Consider the following 16657-nt stretch of genomic DNA (forward strand, 5'->3'; position numbering starts at 1 on the left):
AATTAGGATTATAATTATAATTAATTGCTTAAAGTTGGTTGTTTGGATAATGACTATCCATTTTGGTAAAAACCCTAGTAGAGGTGGTAGTCCACCAAGAGATAATATTGATATGAATAAAGATATTTTTTTAATGGGCGGAAGTTTTAATATAAACAGTTGATGGACGTAGTATGTTTTGTTCATTGAAAATAACATAATGGTAGAGGTAGTTATAAGGATGTATAGTAAGTAGTAAATATGTTAACCAGGTATTATCTTCTGATGTTATTCTTAGAATAATTCATGATATGTGGTTAATTGATGAAAAGGCTATAATTTTTCGTAACGAGGTTTGATTTAATCCTCCAATTGCTCCAATAATTGCTGATGTTCTAATTGTTAAAATTAAAATTATGTTTAAATTGTCAATTACATAACTAAGCAATGTTGATGGAGCAATTTTTTGAATAGTTGTTATTACTAGGCAGTTAATTCATGTTATTCCTTCTATAACTTCTGGTATTCAAATGTGAAATGGAGCAGCTCCTATTTTTATTAATAAAGCTATGGTTAAAAGCTGTATCTGTATATTGAAGTTTGCAGCATTAATTATAATTAATGCTGCAGCCAAAATTATTGATGATGCTAATGCTTGAATTAGGAAGTATTTAAGTGATGCTTCTGTATTTCGTTGATTATTTGGTGTAGAAATTAATGGGATAAAAGATATTAGATTAATTTCAAAGCCTATTCAGGCTGCATATCATGAGGTGGAAGAAATAGAAAGGAGGGTTCCTATTGTGAGGGTCAATAGGAATATTATTTTCTTGGGGGTTGTGAGCATTAAAAAGGGAAGGATTAATTATAGACCTTCATATGTGGGGTATGAGCCCTCTAGCTTAATTAGCTTACCTTTTTATTATATTTTGGTGTATGATGCACTATGGGGTTTGATACCATTGGAGAAAGTTTAATTCTTTCAATTATAAAAATTCATTTTTGTTACAAATAAATTAATAAGAACATGTTAAATTTCATGTATACTTTACCCTATCATGGTAATCCTTTTTCAGACATCTTATTTATATATAAGTTATAATAGTGGGTTAATAATACTATTTATTAGACTTTTATTGTTATGATCAATAAGTAGAACCTATTTATTAAATAATATAAAATACTTCAGAATCCTTTTTAATTTTATCCAATTTTTTTTAAGTTTTTGTAGTCTAACTTAAAGTAATTGACTTAATTAACATGTCATTTTAATACTTATTGAGTCTAGAGAAAAAAGAAGTTAATATATCTATATAGAACACAATTTTGAGGGAAAAAAAATTGTGTTCTATATAGTATGGGAAAGTGAGTAAAAATAAAAAGGGAGGAAATTTTCGTGAGATAATTTCTAATTATAATTTAATTTAATATAATACATACTATATAATAATAAAGAACCTCTCTTTATATTTTAGAACTAAAGTTTTATTCTAGCTTAAAATTCCCTGGTTAAATTTTACATATGTATTTATTAAAGAGAGGGAAAATTTCCGCCAATTTTTTATGGGTTGAGACGGTGTATTTGAATTTAGTTCGCAGTGTGTGGTTTTGTTTAATTTTAATGTAAATTAGATTACAGGATTTTAAATTTTAATATTTATTTTGTCCGGCTAAATTCGTGCCAGCTGCCGCGGTTAGACGTGGGGACATAAGTGGAGAGTTGTTGGCTTAATTGTAGTAATAATTGATTTTTGGTTGTTTATATTTTATTTATTAGGTGAAATTTTTAATATAATTTGTTCTTTATTTTTATTAATTCTATAAAGGTGATATGTTAAACTAGGATTAGATACCCTATTATTTTCATTGTAAATTTGGTTTGAGTAGTATTAGTTATGATCTTGAAACTCAAAGAATTTGGCGGTGCTTTATTCTATTTAGAGGAACCTGTCCCGTAATCGATATTCCGCGTTTTATTTGACCTATTATTGTAAAGTATCAGTTTGTATACCACCGTAATTTGAATATTTAAATATATATACTCTTTTTTTCTGTTGAAATATATTTCAGGTCAAGATGCAGCTTATTAGTGGGTGGAGATGGGTTACATTATGTTGATTTGGATAATATATTGAAATTATATTTGAAATTGGATTTAATTGTAATTTTGTTTTAGAATAACATTTTGGTTTATTAGCTCTAGGGCATGCACACATCGCCCGTCGCTCTCATTTATATAGGTGAGATAAGTCGTAACATAGTAGGTGTACCGGAAGGTGTACCTAGTTTGAATATAATATCAAAATATTTCTGTTAGTTAGAATATTCATTTACATTGAGTAGTTAGTCGTGCAATTCGACATATTTTGATAGAAATTTTATTACTATTTGAATTTAGTTTATAAGTTGATTTTATATGAAAAGTAATTTTATTGGGGTTGGTTATATACTTAGTGTATATGAATTAGTTTGTTATAGGTTATTAGTACAGTGTTGGGATTTATTAAATATATGAAATATTGATTTTTATTACAGGAGATGTCAATAATCGTACCTTTTGTATCAGGGAGGATTAAATTTTAATTGAATATTCTATTTTCTCGAAGGGTGAGGAGCTAGTAGACTAATTTTAAGGTAAAAGTGTTATATTTTTCTGTTAAAATTGTTATTTGTAATAAAATGTTATTCGACTTACCTTATATCCAGTTATTAGGGAATTATATTTAATATAGCTTTGCATTTTAATATTTTTATATTAATATATATATATTATAATATTAATGTTTAGTTATGACTAGGGGGATGTGCTTCTGGTTAATATGTTGGTTATAACTTTCCGATGCGAGCCTCAGCAACTGGGCGGGTCGCAGGTGGCGGATAGCGAACGGCCATCAGATATGGTGGTTAGCTGTGAATAAGGCAATGCCAAATAAGCAGTCCCGGACCGAGGCGACAATGCTAACAGGGCCTGGGGAGGATGGTCTTTGGCAAGTCCATACTCAATAAAAACCCAGAAAAGCCCAATGACAGCATTGTGACATGGCGAGGAAGTGCCGCCATTAAATAAGCACTGCCCCTACTGCCTTGTAGGGAGGGGAGGGATCCCCAAAGGCTAAGGGAAGGAACCCTAACAGAAAACCGGCCAACGGCTCTAGAGGTGGAAAAGACTGTAGAGTCCCAACATCCTAAGAGGCGGAAGAGCTAAAACCCCACTGCCTTGTGGTAAGGGTTTTGACCCGAAGGCTATGGGAGCAAACCCAGAAAGAAAACCAAGCAAGGGCAGAGGCTTAAAGGGGGCACTCCTCCCACTGCCCTAGCTTCATCGTAGGGCTAATAACCCACATGAAGTGAAATAATACATACTCAGAGAAACACAGGAATAGAAGCCGAACAGAGTAAACAACGACGACAATGCAAGGTAAAACGGACTATGAGATTTGGAACCTGGAACATCACCTCCCTCTCAGGAAAGGAAGTGGAGATTGTAAAGGAAATGGAGAAATACAAATTAGAAATATTAGGAATAAGTGAAGTCAAAAAGAAAGGATCAGGAGAGGTTGACATGGAAAAAGGATATGTTCTCAGATATTCAGGAGTAGAAAGAAGGAGTAGAGCAAAAGAAGGTGTGGGAATTATTATTAGCGAAAGACTGAACACTAGAGTAACTGACTGGAAAGCAGTTAACTCTAGGATAATAAGACTGAATTTGGAATTGGAATTAAACCGTAGGATTGCCATTATACAAGTATACGCTCCTACAGAGGATAAAGATGAACTAGAAAAAGAACTATATTACAATTCCCTCCAACAAATATTAGATGAGGCTAGAAATGTAACGGAAAACGTTATTATAATGGGAGATTGGAATGCTAGAGTGGGAAATGAAATTAGACGAGGACATGGAAGTTTGGGAAGGTATGGTGCTGAAAAGACCCGAAACAGCAATGGAGATAAAATGCTGGAGTTCTGTATTGATAACGAGCTCCGCATCGGAAACTCCTTCTTCCCGCATAAAAGAATACATCAAATTACCTTTGAAGCAATTAGCAGAGGAGCACAGAGCACAATAGATTACTGCGTATATACAAAAAACACCCATTATGATGTAATGGATGTAAAAGTTTTTCGCAGCGCCGAACTCAGTACTCAACATAGACTACTAGTAATGACGACCCGATTCAAACCACTACCTGCACCAATTAAGATAAACCTTACTAAACTTAAAATATCAACATTAGAAATCCAAAATAAAAGAAAGGAGTTTCAGAGGAAACTGAAAGAAAAACTTAGAGAAAAAGAACAAAACCATGGACAAGAATGGAATGTAGAAAATAAATGGAAAGTAATTAAAGAAAGCCTCAATGAAGTTGCAACAGAAATATGTGGAATAGTAAAGATAACAAATAAAAAGAAGCAGACAAGATGGTGGAGCGATAATGTGAAAGGAAAAGTTGCAATTAAAAAGAAAGCATGGCTAAAATACTTAAAGACCAAAAGAATGGAGGATAAAGAAGCTTATATACAGGCAAGAGATACAGCAAAACGGATAGTGAGAACAGCGAAGAAGGAAACCTGGGAACAATTTGGAAAGGAAATAGAAGAAAATCATAAAAATAATCCAAGAAAATTTTGGCATGTGTTGAAAAATCTGAAAGGAAAACGAGGAAAGAAAATAAGGAATATCAAAAACAAGAATAATGAGGTGAAAACCAATATGAAGGAAATTTTAGACACGTGGAATGAATATTATGCGGAAACCTTTAGAGAAGAAGAGGAGGAATTGTATGAAGAAAGACCAATGAGGGAAGAAAATGAGAACGTGGAAGCTGAGGAAGAAATACAACTAAAAGAAGTACAAGAGGCAATTAAATCCTTAAAAACTGGTAAAGCACCCGGTTGGGATAATATACATCCAGAATTTATAAAATATGGAGGAAAGGAAATAGGAAAATGGATATGGGACTTATACAGACTAATATGGGCAACAGAGAGAATACCAAAAGATTGGGAAAATAATGTAATAATTCCTATACACAAAAAAGGAAGTACCCTCGATTGCTCAAACTATAGAGCAATATGCTTAGCGCCAGTGGCCCAGAAACTATTTTCACACATTATAGAAAAAAGATTAAGGCAACAAGTGGAAGATAAATTGGAAGAAGAGCAAGCAGGTTTCAGGCCTCACCGTCAAACTCAAGATCTAATCTTCTCCCTGAGGAACGTAATAGAGAAGATACTAAGCAGAGGAGGGGAAATATTTACAGCTTTTATTGACTTAAAGTCTGCCTTCGACAGAGTACCAAGAGGACAAATATGGAAGGCCCTTCATCAGTTCCAAGTTACATCAAAACTGACTAGAATAATTCAAAGTCTATATAAGAACGTTAAAGGAACGGTTCGAATAAATGGACAATCCTCCAAGGAATTTAACATGGGAAAAGGTGTAAAACAAGGTGATGGACTTAGTCCTCTTCTTTTCATATTATTCATGGATCAAATTATAAAGCAATGCAAAAGAAGAACAAGAAAATGTAAAATTGGAAATTACAACTTTATATTAAACTATTATATTTATTGGTTTGGAGATTGCTAATTTTTGTAATTTTGTTATAATTTATTTGAAATTTTATTAAAAATTTAGTTTGGTTTTACTTGCTTACTTAATTATATGTTTTAATTGGTTTTATTTTGAAATTATGATTCTATTAGTATATTTACTTAATTAATTAAAGGAATTAGGCAAAATTTATTCTCGCCTGTTTATCAAAAACATCTTTTCATGATTTTTATATGAAGTATAACCTGCCCAATGACATTTGTTTAATGGCCGCGGTATTTTGACCGTGCGAAGGTAGCATAAACATTAGTCTTTTAATTGGGGGCTAGAATGAATGGTTGGACGAGGAATAGACTGTCTTTAGTTAATTAATATATAATTTTGCTTTAGAGTGAAAAGGCTTTATTTTTTTAAGGGGACGATAAGACCCTATAGATCTTTATATTATTTTAATGATGTTTTGATTAGTAATATAATTATATATATTATTAAATAGTATTTTGTTGGGGTGATGGGAAGATAATAATTAGCTCTTTTTTATTTAATATTCAATAATTTTTGTTATTTGGATCCATTTTTAGTGATTTAAAGAATAAGTTACCTTAGGGATAACAGCGTAATCTTTCTTGAGAGATCATATCGACAGGAGGGGTTGCGACCTCGATGTTGGATTAAGATATCATTTGGGGGTAGCATTTCAAATTTGATGGTCTGTTCGACCTTTAATTTCTTACATGATCTGAGTTCAAACCGGCGTGAGCCAGGTTGGTTTCTATCTCTTAATATTAAAAGTGTTTTAGTACGAAAGGACCAAATACTTATATTATATATATAATATTGATTAATAATAATTACTATTATGGCAGAGAAGTGCATTGAATTTAGAATTCAATAATGAAGATAAATTTCTTTTTATAGTAGATGATATCAGATTTATTTATTGGAGTTATTTCTTTTATTATTTTAGTTGTATGTGTTTTAATTAGAGTTGCTTTTTTTACTTTATTTGAGCGCAGGGTTTTAGGTTATATTCAAATTCGTAAGGGGCCTAATCGGGTTGGGATTTGTGGTATTTTTCAGCCTTTTGCTGATGCAGTTAAATTATTTACTAAGGAGCAAACATTACCTACTTTGAGAAACTATTATCCATATTATATATCTCCAGTTTTTAGTTTATTTTTGTCTTTGATTGTTTTTCCATATCACACCTTATTATTTAATTTTTATTTGGGGGTATTTTTCTTTTTATGTTGTATGAGAATAGGAGTGTATAGAGTAATATCTGCTGGGTGGGCATCTAATTCTAATTATGCGTTACTTGGGGGTCTTCGAGCCGTTGCTCAAACTATTTCTTATGAGGTTAGATTAGTATTAATTTTACTATCTTTTATTTTTTTAATTGGTGGCTATAATTTACTTTTATTTAATGTTTTTCAGGATTATTTATGGTTTATCTTTATTGCTTTACCGTTGGCGTTAGCCTGATTGAGTTCTTGTTTAGCTGAAACTAACCGGACTCCTTTTGATTTTGCTGAGGGGGAATCTGAACTTGTTTCTGGGTTTAATGTTGAGTATAGCGCTGGTGGATTTGCTTTAATTTTTATATCTGAATATGCTAGTATTTTATTTATAAGTGTTTTATTTAGAATTTTATTGTTGGGGGGATACCACTTTTCTTATTTTTTTTACTTAAGGGTTATTTTTTTAGGATTTATTTATATTTGAATTCGAGGGACACTACCACGATTTCGTTATGATAAACTTATATATTTAGCTTGAAAAAGTTTTCTTCCGGTTTCTTTAAATTATTTATTTTTTTTTGTTGGTTTTAGGGGGTTGATTGTATCAATTTATATTTAGTTGCATAATAATTAGAATGTGAAGACTTCTAGAATATTTATATTCTATTTTATGTTTTCAAGACATACACTTAAAGTTTCAGTCAAGAAGTCATTTTTTTAAGATTTTATCTCATAGTAGTAGGGTTGCTGGGGATATAATGAAATATATAAAATATATAATTGTTAATACTTGCCCAGTAGTAATGTATGGAGTTTCTACGGGTCGGGCTCCAATTCAGGTTAATAAAATAAAGGTTGCAAATATTAATCAAAATAATACTTGATTTAATGGATAAAATTGTAGTCCAACGAAAATTTCTTTTATGGTGTATTGGTATAATAAATAAAATTATAATAGATAATACTAGTGCTACTACTCCTCCAAGCTTATTTGGGATTGATCGTAGAATGGCGTATGCAAACAGAAAGTATCACTCTGGTTGAATGTGTACTGGGGTTACTAGTGGATTTGCAGGGGTAAAGTTTTCAGGGTCTCCTAGGGTTGTTGGAAATATTAATGAGAGTTGTATTAGTCTTAAAATTATAAGTATAAACCCTAATATATCTTTTATTGAGAAGTATGGGTGGAATGGAATTTTATCCATGTTGCTATTAATAGATAGTGGATTATTAGACCCAGTTTGATGCAAGAAAAGTAGATGAATTATGGATATTGCTATTAAAATAAATGGTAATAAAAAATGAAAGGCGAAGAATCGAGTTAGTGTAGCACTATCTACTGCAAATCCCCCCCAAATTCATTGGACTAACGTAGTCCCTAAATATGGAATTGCCGAGAGTAAATTAGTAATTACTGTGGCACCTCAAAATGATATTTGCAATTATGGTAATACATATCCAACAAATGCTGTTGCTATTGTTGCTAATATAATTATAACCCCAATAGATCATGTGTGAAAATATAAGTAGGATCCATAATATATTCCTCGTCCAACATGTATATATATACAAATAAAAAATATGGAGGCGCCATTAGCATGAATAGTTCGTAGTATTCACCCATAATTCACATCTCGGCAGATGTGTATTACTCTAGAAAAGGCTAAATCTGTTCTTGAAATATAATGTATTGCTAAAAAAAGACCTGTTAAGATTTGGATTGAAAGACATATTCCTATGAGTGAGCCAAAATTTCATCAATAGGAAATATTTAGTGGGGCTGGCAAGTCTACTAATGCATTATTTGCTAATTTGAGTAGAGGGTGATAAATCCGTGCTGGTTTTGTCATTTGTAATTATTTAATTATTTTTAGAGGCCCATGTGAAAGTCTAGTAATTTTTACAATTGCAATTAATGTAATAAATAGATATACTACTGTTATAGTAGTTATTATTATAATGGATTCATTGTATAATTTTATTCCTGGTAAGGGTGGTGTACTTCTTCAGGTTGTATAAGTATCTATATTTTGTAGTATTGAGGGGGTTAATAATGGGTCTATTATTATTAATATAAATAAACATAATAATATTAAAGTTACACTCATAATTATTATTTTTGTTCTTATTTTAAATATTTCATTTGGTGTAAGTCTTGTTGTATAAATAAATAGAACTAATATTCCTCCTAAAAATACTAGAAATAATACATAGGAAAGTCATGTGGATTTTAAGAATGTGGATATTGTTAGGCATGCAGTAATAGTTTGTATAATTAGTGTGATCCCCATAGACAGTGGATGTTTTATGTATAATATTATTAGTGCTAATAGTTATATAACAGTAATTAGTATTAATTTTATTTTAATATCAAGGGGTAGTTTAATAAAAATATTGGCTTTGGGAGCTAATGATGATGTAATTATATCTTCCTTGATGTTTTCAGAATTAAATTTATAATTAAAATTAATATTGTGTGGTCATGGAAAAATATTATTTGTTCTATTAATGGGGAGGATCTATCTTGTAATCCTACTTGATTTCAGGTTGCCACTTTTAAGTAAGGGATATTCCTTATATTTGAAGCTTAAATTCAATGCACTTCTCTGCCACCTTAAAAATTAGTTGTTAGTAAGTAGTATTGGGAGTTCTGAATATGTATGTTCAGAGGGAGGTGACATTTGATACCATTCAATTGATGATGCTTGTTGTAGATTAAATAATGTTGGTCGGGCACTTGTCATACCTTCTCAGGTAATAAAAATTATAATAATTACTGCTGTAAATGATAAGATTGATCCTAATCTTGAAACAACATTTCATGTTGTATATGCATCTGGATAATCCGAATATCGTCGCGGTATTCCTCTTAATCCTAGAAAATGTTGTGGGAAGAATGTTAAGTTAACTCCAATAAATATTGAGATAAATTGAATTTTTAATCAATCTGGATTTATTATTACTCCTGTAAATAATGGAAATCAATGTATCAATGTATCAATATAATAGCAAATACTGCTCCTATAGATAATACATAATGAAAATGTGCTACAACATAGTATGTGTCATGCAGCACAATGTCTAGTGATGAATTTGCAAATACTACTCCTGTTAATCCCCCTATTGTAAATAAGAAAATAAATCCTAATGCTCATAATATTGATGGAGAGTAATTAATTTGTGTTCCATGTAGTGTTGCAATTCATCTAAATACCTTAATTCCTGTTGGTACAGCGATAATTATTGTAGCTGCAGTAAAATATGCTCGAGTATCAACATCTATTCCTACAGTAAATATATGATGTGCTCATACAATAAATCCTAGGAACCCAATTGCTATTATTGCATAAATTATTCCAAGAACTCCAAATGTTTCTTTTTTACCTCTTTCTTGAGTTACAATATGTGAAATTATTCCAAATCCCGGTAGAATTAGAATATATACTTCTGGGTGTCCAAAGAATCAGAATAGGTGTTGATATAAGATTGGGTCTCCACCACCAGATGGGTCAAAAAATGAGGTATTTAAATTTCGATCTGTTAATAGCATTGTAATTGCTCCTGCTAGAACTGGTAGTGATAATAATAGTAGAACTGCAGTGATTACTACTGACCATACGAATAATGGTACTCGTTCTATGGATATTCCTATAGTTCGTATATTAATTACTGTTGTAATAAAATTTACTGCCCCTAGAATAGAGGATACTCCTGCTAAATGTAATGAAAAAATTGATAAATCTACAGAGGCTCCGGCATGTGCAATTCCTGCAGATAGGGGAGGATATACTGTTCAACCAGTTCCTGCACCACTCTCTACAATTCTTCCTGATAATAGTAGAGTTAATGATGGAGGTAGTAATCAAAATCTTATATTATTTAATCGTGGGAAGGCTATGTCTGGGGCTCCAATTATTAAAGGTACTAGTCAGTTTCCAAATCCCCCAATTGTAATAGGTATTACTATGAAAAAAATTATAATAAATGCGTGTGCAGTTACAATCACATTGTAGATCTGATCATCTCCAATTAAACTTCCTAGTTGACCTAATTCTATACGGATTAAGATACTTAATGATGTTCCAACTATTCCTGATCATACTCCGAAAATTAAATATATTGTACCAATATCTTTATGGTTAGTAGAAAATAATCATCGTTGCAAGAATGAGATGACTGAAGTTATAGGTGATAAACTGTAAATTTATGTATGAGTTTAAAACTCTCTCATTAAATTTTGGCTTTATAGTTAAGAATAATAATTTTGAACTGCAATTTCAGGGTGATACATATATGTATTAAGGCCTAAAAGAGTACCCCTTATTTATGACTTTGAAGGTCATTAGTTTAAAATTAACTTAAGACCTTATAAAGATTTTATAGAGATATGTAAATTGGTTGGATTATAGGTAGTCCACATACTGAGAGAAAAATTGTAACTACTGATAATACTTGTTCTTTTAAGTTTAAGTAATGATATTCCATATATTAGTTTTATAATTTATTAAAATTGATGTAAGTGAGGTTCGTAAGTAATAATATAAGGTTAGCAACGATATGCTAATTAGGATTATAATTATAATTAATTGCTTAAAGTTGGTTGTTTGGATAATGACTATCCATTTTGGTAAAAACCCTAGTAGAGGTGGTAGTCCACCAAGAGATAATATTGATATGAATAAAGATATTTTTTTAATGGGCGGAAGTTTTAATATAAACAGTTGATGGACGTAGTATGTTTTGTTCATTGAAAATAACATAATGGTAGAGGTAGTTATAAGGATGTATAGTAAGTAGTAAATATGTTAACCAGGTATTATCTTCTGATGTTATTCTTAGAATAATTCATGATATGTGGTTAATTGATGAAAAGGCTATAATTTTTCGTAACGAGGTTTGATTTAATCCTCCAATTGCTCCAATAATTGCTGATGTTCTAATTGTTAAAATTAAAATTATGTTTAAATTGTCAATTACATAACTAAGCAATGTTGATGGAGCAATTTTTTGAATAGTTGTTATTACTAGGCAGTTAATTCATGTTATTCCTTCTATAACTTCTGGTATTCAAATGTGAAATGGAGCAGCTCCTATTTTTATTAATAAAGCTATGGTTAAAAGCTGTATCTGTATATTGAAGTTTGCAGCATTAATTATAATTAATGCTGCAGCCAAAATTATTGATGATGCTAATGCTTGAATTAGGAAGTATTTAAGTGATGCTTCTGTATTTCGTTGATTATTTGGTGTAGAAATTAATGGGATAAAAGATATTAGATTAATTTCAAAGCCTATTCAGGCTGCATATCATGAGGTGGAAGAAATAGAAAGGAGGGTTCCTATTGTGAGGGTCAATAGGAATATTATTTTCTTGGGGGTTGTGAGCATTAAAAAGGGAAGGATTAATTATAGACCTTCATATGTGGGGTATGAGCCCTCTAGCTTAATTAGCTTACCTTTTTATTATATTTTGGTGTATGATGCACTATGGGGTTTGATACCATTGGAGAAAGTTTAATTCTTTCAATTATAAAAATTCATTTTTGTTACAAATAAATTAATAAGAACATGTTAAATTTCATGTATACTTTACCCTATCATGGTAATCCTTTTTCAGACATCTTATTTATATATAAGTTATAATAGTGGGTTAATAATACTATTTATTAGACTTTTATTGTTATGATCAATAAGTAGAACCTATTTATTAAATAATATAAAATACTTCAGAATCCTTTTTAATTTTATCCAATTTTTTTTAAGTTTTTGTAGTCTAACTTAAAGTAATTGACTTAATTAACATGTCATTTTAATACTTATTGAGTCTAGAGAAAAAAGAAGTTAATATATCTATATAGAACACAATTTTGAGGGAAAAAAAATTGTGTTCTATATAGTATGGGAAAGTGAGTAAAAATAAAAAGGGAGGAAATTTTCGTGAGATAATTTCTAATTATAATTTAATTTAATATAATACATACTATATAATAATAAAGAACCTCTCTTTATATTTTAGAACTAAAGTTTTATTCTAGCTTAAAATTCCCTGGTTAAATTTTACATATGTATTTATTAAAGAGAGGGAAAATTTCCGCCAATTTTTTATGGGTTGAGACGGTGTATTTGAATTTAGTTCGCAGTGTGTGGTTTTGTTTAATTTTAATGTAAATTAGATTACAGGATTTTAAATTTTAATATTTATTTTGTCCGGCTAAATTCGTGCCAGCTGCCGCGGTTAGACGTGGGGACATAAGTGGAGAGTTGTTGGCTTAATTGTAGTAATAATTGATTTTTGGTTGTTTATATTTTATTTATTAGGTGAAATTTTTAATATAATTTGTTCTTTATTTTTATTAATTCTATAAAGGTGATATGTTAAACTAGGATTAGATACCCTATTATTTTCATTGTAAATTTGGTTTGAGTAGTATTAGTTATGATCTTGAAACTCAAAGAATTTGGCGGTGCTTTATTCTATTTAGAGGAACCTGTCCCGTAATCGATATTCCGCGTTTTATTTGACCTATTATTGTAAAGTATCAGTTTGTATACCACCGTAATTTGAATATTTAAATATATATACTCTTTTTTTCTGTTGAAATATATTTCAGGTCAAGATGCAGCTTATTAGTGGGTGGAGATGGGTTACATTATGTTGATTTGGATAATATATTGAAATTATATTTGAAATTGGATTTAATTGTAATTTTGTTTTAGAATAACATTTTGGTTTATTAGCTCTAGGGCATGCACACATCGCCCGTCGCTCTCATTTATATAGGTGAGATAAGTCGTAACATAGTAGGTGTACCGGAAGGTGTACCTAGTTTGAATATAATATCAAAATATTTCTGTTAGTTAGAATATTCATTTACATTGAGTAGTTAGTCGTGCAATTCGACATATTTTGATAGAAATTTTATTACTATTTGAATTTAGTTTATAAGTTGATTTTATATGAAAAGTAATTTTATTGGGGTTGGTTATATACTTAGTGTATATGAATTAGTTTGTTATAGGTTATTAGTACAGTGTTGGGATTTATTAAATATATGAAATATTGATTTTTATTACAGGAGATGTCAATAATCGTACCTTTTGTATCAGGGAGGATTAAATTTTAATTGAATATTCTATTTTCTCGAAGGGTGAGGAGCTAGTAGACTAATTTTAAGGTAAAAGTGTTATATTTTTCTGTTAAAATTGTTATTTGTAATAAAATGTTATTCGACTTACCTTATATCCAGTTATTAGGGAATTATATTTAATATAGCTTTGCATTTAAATATTTTTATATTAATATATATATATTATAATATTAATGTTTAGTTATGACTAGGGGGATGTGCTTCTGGTTAATATGTTGGTTATAACTTTATATTAAACTATTATATTTATTGGTTTGGAGATTGCTAATTTTTGTAATTTTGTTATAATTTATTTGAAATTTTATTAAAAATTTAGTTTGGTTTTACTTGCTTACTTAATTATATGTTTTAATTGGTTTTATTTTGAAATTATGATTCTATTAGTATATTTACTTAATTAATTAAAGGAATTAGGCAAAATTTATTCTCGCCTGTTTATCAAAAACATCTTTTCATGATTTTTATATGAAGTATAACCTGCCCAATGACATTTGTTTAATGGCCGCGGTATTTTGACCGTGCGAAGGTAGCATAAACATTAGTCTTTTAATTGGGGGCTAGAATGAATGGTTGGACGAGGAATAGACTGTCTTTAGTTAATTAATATATAATTTTACTTTAGAGTGAAAAGGCTTTATTTTTTTAAGGGGACGATAAGACCCTATAGATCTTTATATTATTTTAATGATGTTTTGATTAGTAATATAATTATATATATTATTAAATAGTATTTTGTTGGGGTGATGGGAAGATAATAATTAGCTCTTTTTTATTTAATATTCAATAATTTTTGTTATTTGGATCCATTTTTAGTGATTTAAAGAATAAGTTACCTTAGGGATAACAGCGTAATCTTTCTTGAGAGATCATATCGACAGGAGGGGTTGCGACCTCGATGTTGGATTAAGATATCATTTGGGGGTAGCATTTCAAATTTGATGGTCTGTTCGACCTTTAATTTCTTACATGATCTGAGTTCAAACCGGCGTGAGCCAGGTTGGTTTCTATCTCTTAATATTAAAAGTGTTTTAGTACGAAAGGACCAAATACTTATATTATATATATAATATTGATTAATAATAATTACTATTATGGCAGAGAAGTGCATTGAATTTAGAATTCAATAATGAAGATAAATTTCTTTTTATAGTAGATGATATCAGATTTATTTATTGGAGTTATTTCTTTTATTATTTTAGTTGTATGTGTTTTAATTAGAGTTGCTTTTTTTACTTTATTTGAGCGCAGGGTTTTAGGTTATATTCAAATTCGTAAGGGGCCTAATCGGGTTGGGATTTGTGGTATTTTTCAGCCTTTTGCTGATGCAGTTAAATTATTTACTAAGGAGCAAACATTACCTACTTTGAGAAACTATTATCCATATTATATATCTCCAGTTTTTAGTTTATTTTTGTCTTTGGTTGTTTTTCCATATCACACCTTATTATTTAATTTTTATTTGGGGGTATTTTTCTTTTTATGTTGTATGAGTAGAGTAATATCTGCTGGGTGGGCATCTAATTCTAATTATGCGTTACTTGGGGGTCTTCGAGCCGTTGCTCAAACTATTTCTTATGAGGTTAGATTAGTATTAATTTTACTATCTTTTATTTTTTTAATTGGTGGCTATAATTTACTTTTATTTAATGTTTTTCAGGATTATTTATGGTTTATCTTTATTGCTTTACCGTTGGCGTTAGCCTGATTGAGTTCTTGTTTAGCTGAAACTAACCGGACTCCTTTTGATTTTGTTGAGGGGGAATCTGAACTTGTTTCTGGGTTTAATGTTGAGTATAGCGCTGGTGGATTTGCTTTAATTTTTATATCTGAATATGCTAGTATTTTATTTATAAGTGTTTTATTTAGAATTTTATTGTTGGGGGGATACCACTTTTCTTATTTTTTTTACTTAAGGGTTATTTTTTTTGGATTTATTTATATTTGAATTCGAGGGACACTACCACGATTTCGTTATGATAAACTTATATATTTAGCTTGAAAAAGTTTTCTTCCGGTTTCTTTAAATTATTTTTTTTTTTTTTGTTGGTTTTAGGGGGTTGATTGTATCAATTTATATTTAGTTGCATAATAATTAGAATGTGAAGACTTCTAGAATATTTATATTCTATTTTATGTTTTCAAGACATACACTTAAAGTTTCAGTCAAGAAGTCATTTTTTTAAGATTTTATCTCATAGTAGTAGGGTTGCTGGGGATATAATGAAATATATAAAATATATAATTGTTAATACTTGCCCAGTAGTAATGTATGGAGTTTCTACGGGTCGGGCTCCAATTCAGGTTAATAAAATAAAGGTTGCAAATATTAATCAAAATAATACTTGATTTAATGGATAAAATTGTAGTCCAACGAAAATTTCTTTTATGGTGTATTGGTATAATAAATAAAATTATAATAGATAATACTAGTGCTACTACTCCTCCAAGCTTATTTGGGATTGATCGTAGAATGGCGTATGCAAACAGAAAGTATCACTCTGGTTGAATGTGTACTGGGGTTACTAGTGGATTTGCAGGGGTAAAGTTTTCAGGGTCTCCTAGGGTTGTTGGAAATATTAATGAGAGTTGTATTAGTCTTAAAATTATAAGTATAAACCCTAATATATCTTTTATTGAGAAGTATGGGTGGAATGGAATTTTATCCATGTTGCTATTAATAGATAGTGGATTATTAGACCCAGTTTGATGCAAGAAAAGTAGATGAATTATGG

The 16657-nt window shown here is 30.0% G+C and overlaps 2 pseudogenes; both read left to right on the forward strand.

The window, feature by feature from the left end:
- Positions 1 to 6457: 6457 nt before the first annotated feature.
- On the forward strand, positions 6458 to 7396 carry LOC145982419 (NADH-ubiquinone oxidoreductase chain 1 pseudogene; annotated as a pseudogene).
- A 7682-nt stretch (positions 7397 to 15078) lies between these two features.
- Positions 15079 to 15978, forward strand: LOC145982420 (NADH-ubiquinone oxidoreductase chain 1 pseudogene; annotated as a pseudogene).
- Positions 15979 to 16657: the final 679 nt, after the last annotated feature.

The sequence above is a fragment of the Lepisma saccharinum genome, unplaced genomic scaffold, assembly GCF_977018435.1.
Source record: "Lepisma saccharinum unplaced genomic scaffold, izLepSacc3.1 HAP1_SCAFFOLD_162, whole genome shotgun sequence".
NCBI lineage: Eukaryota > Metazoa > Arthropoda > Insecta > Zygentoma > Lepismatidae > Lepisma > Lepisma saccharinum.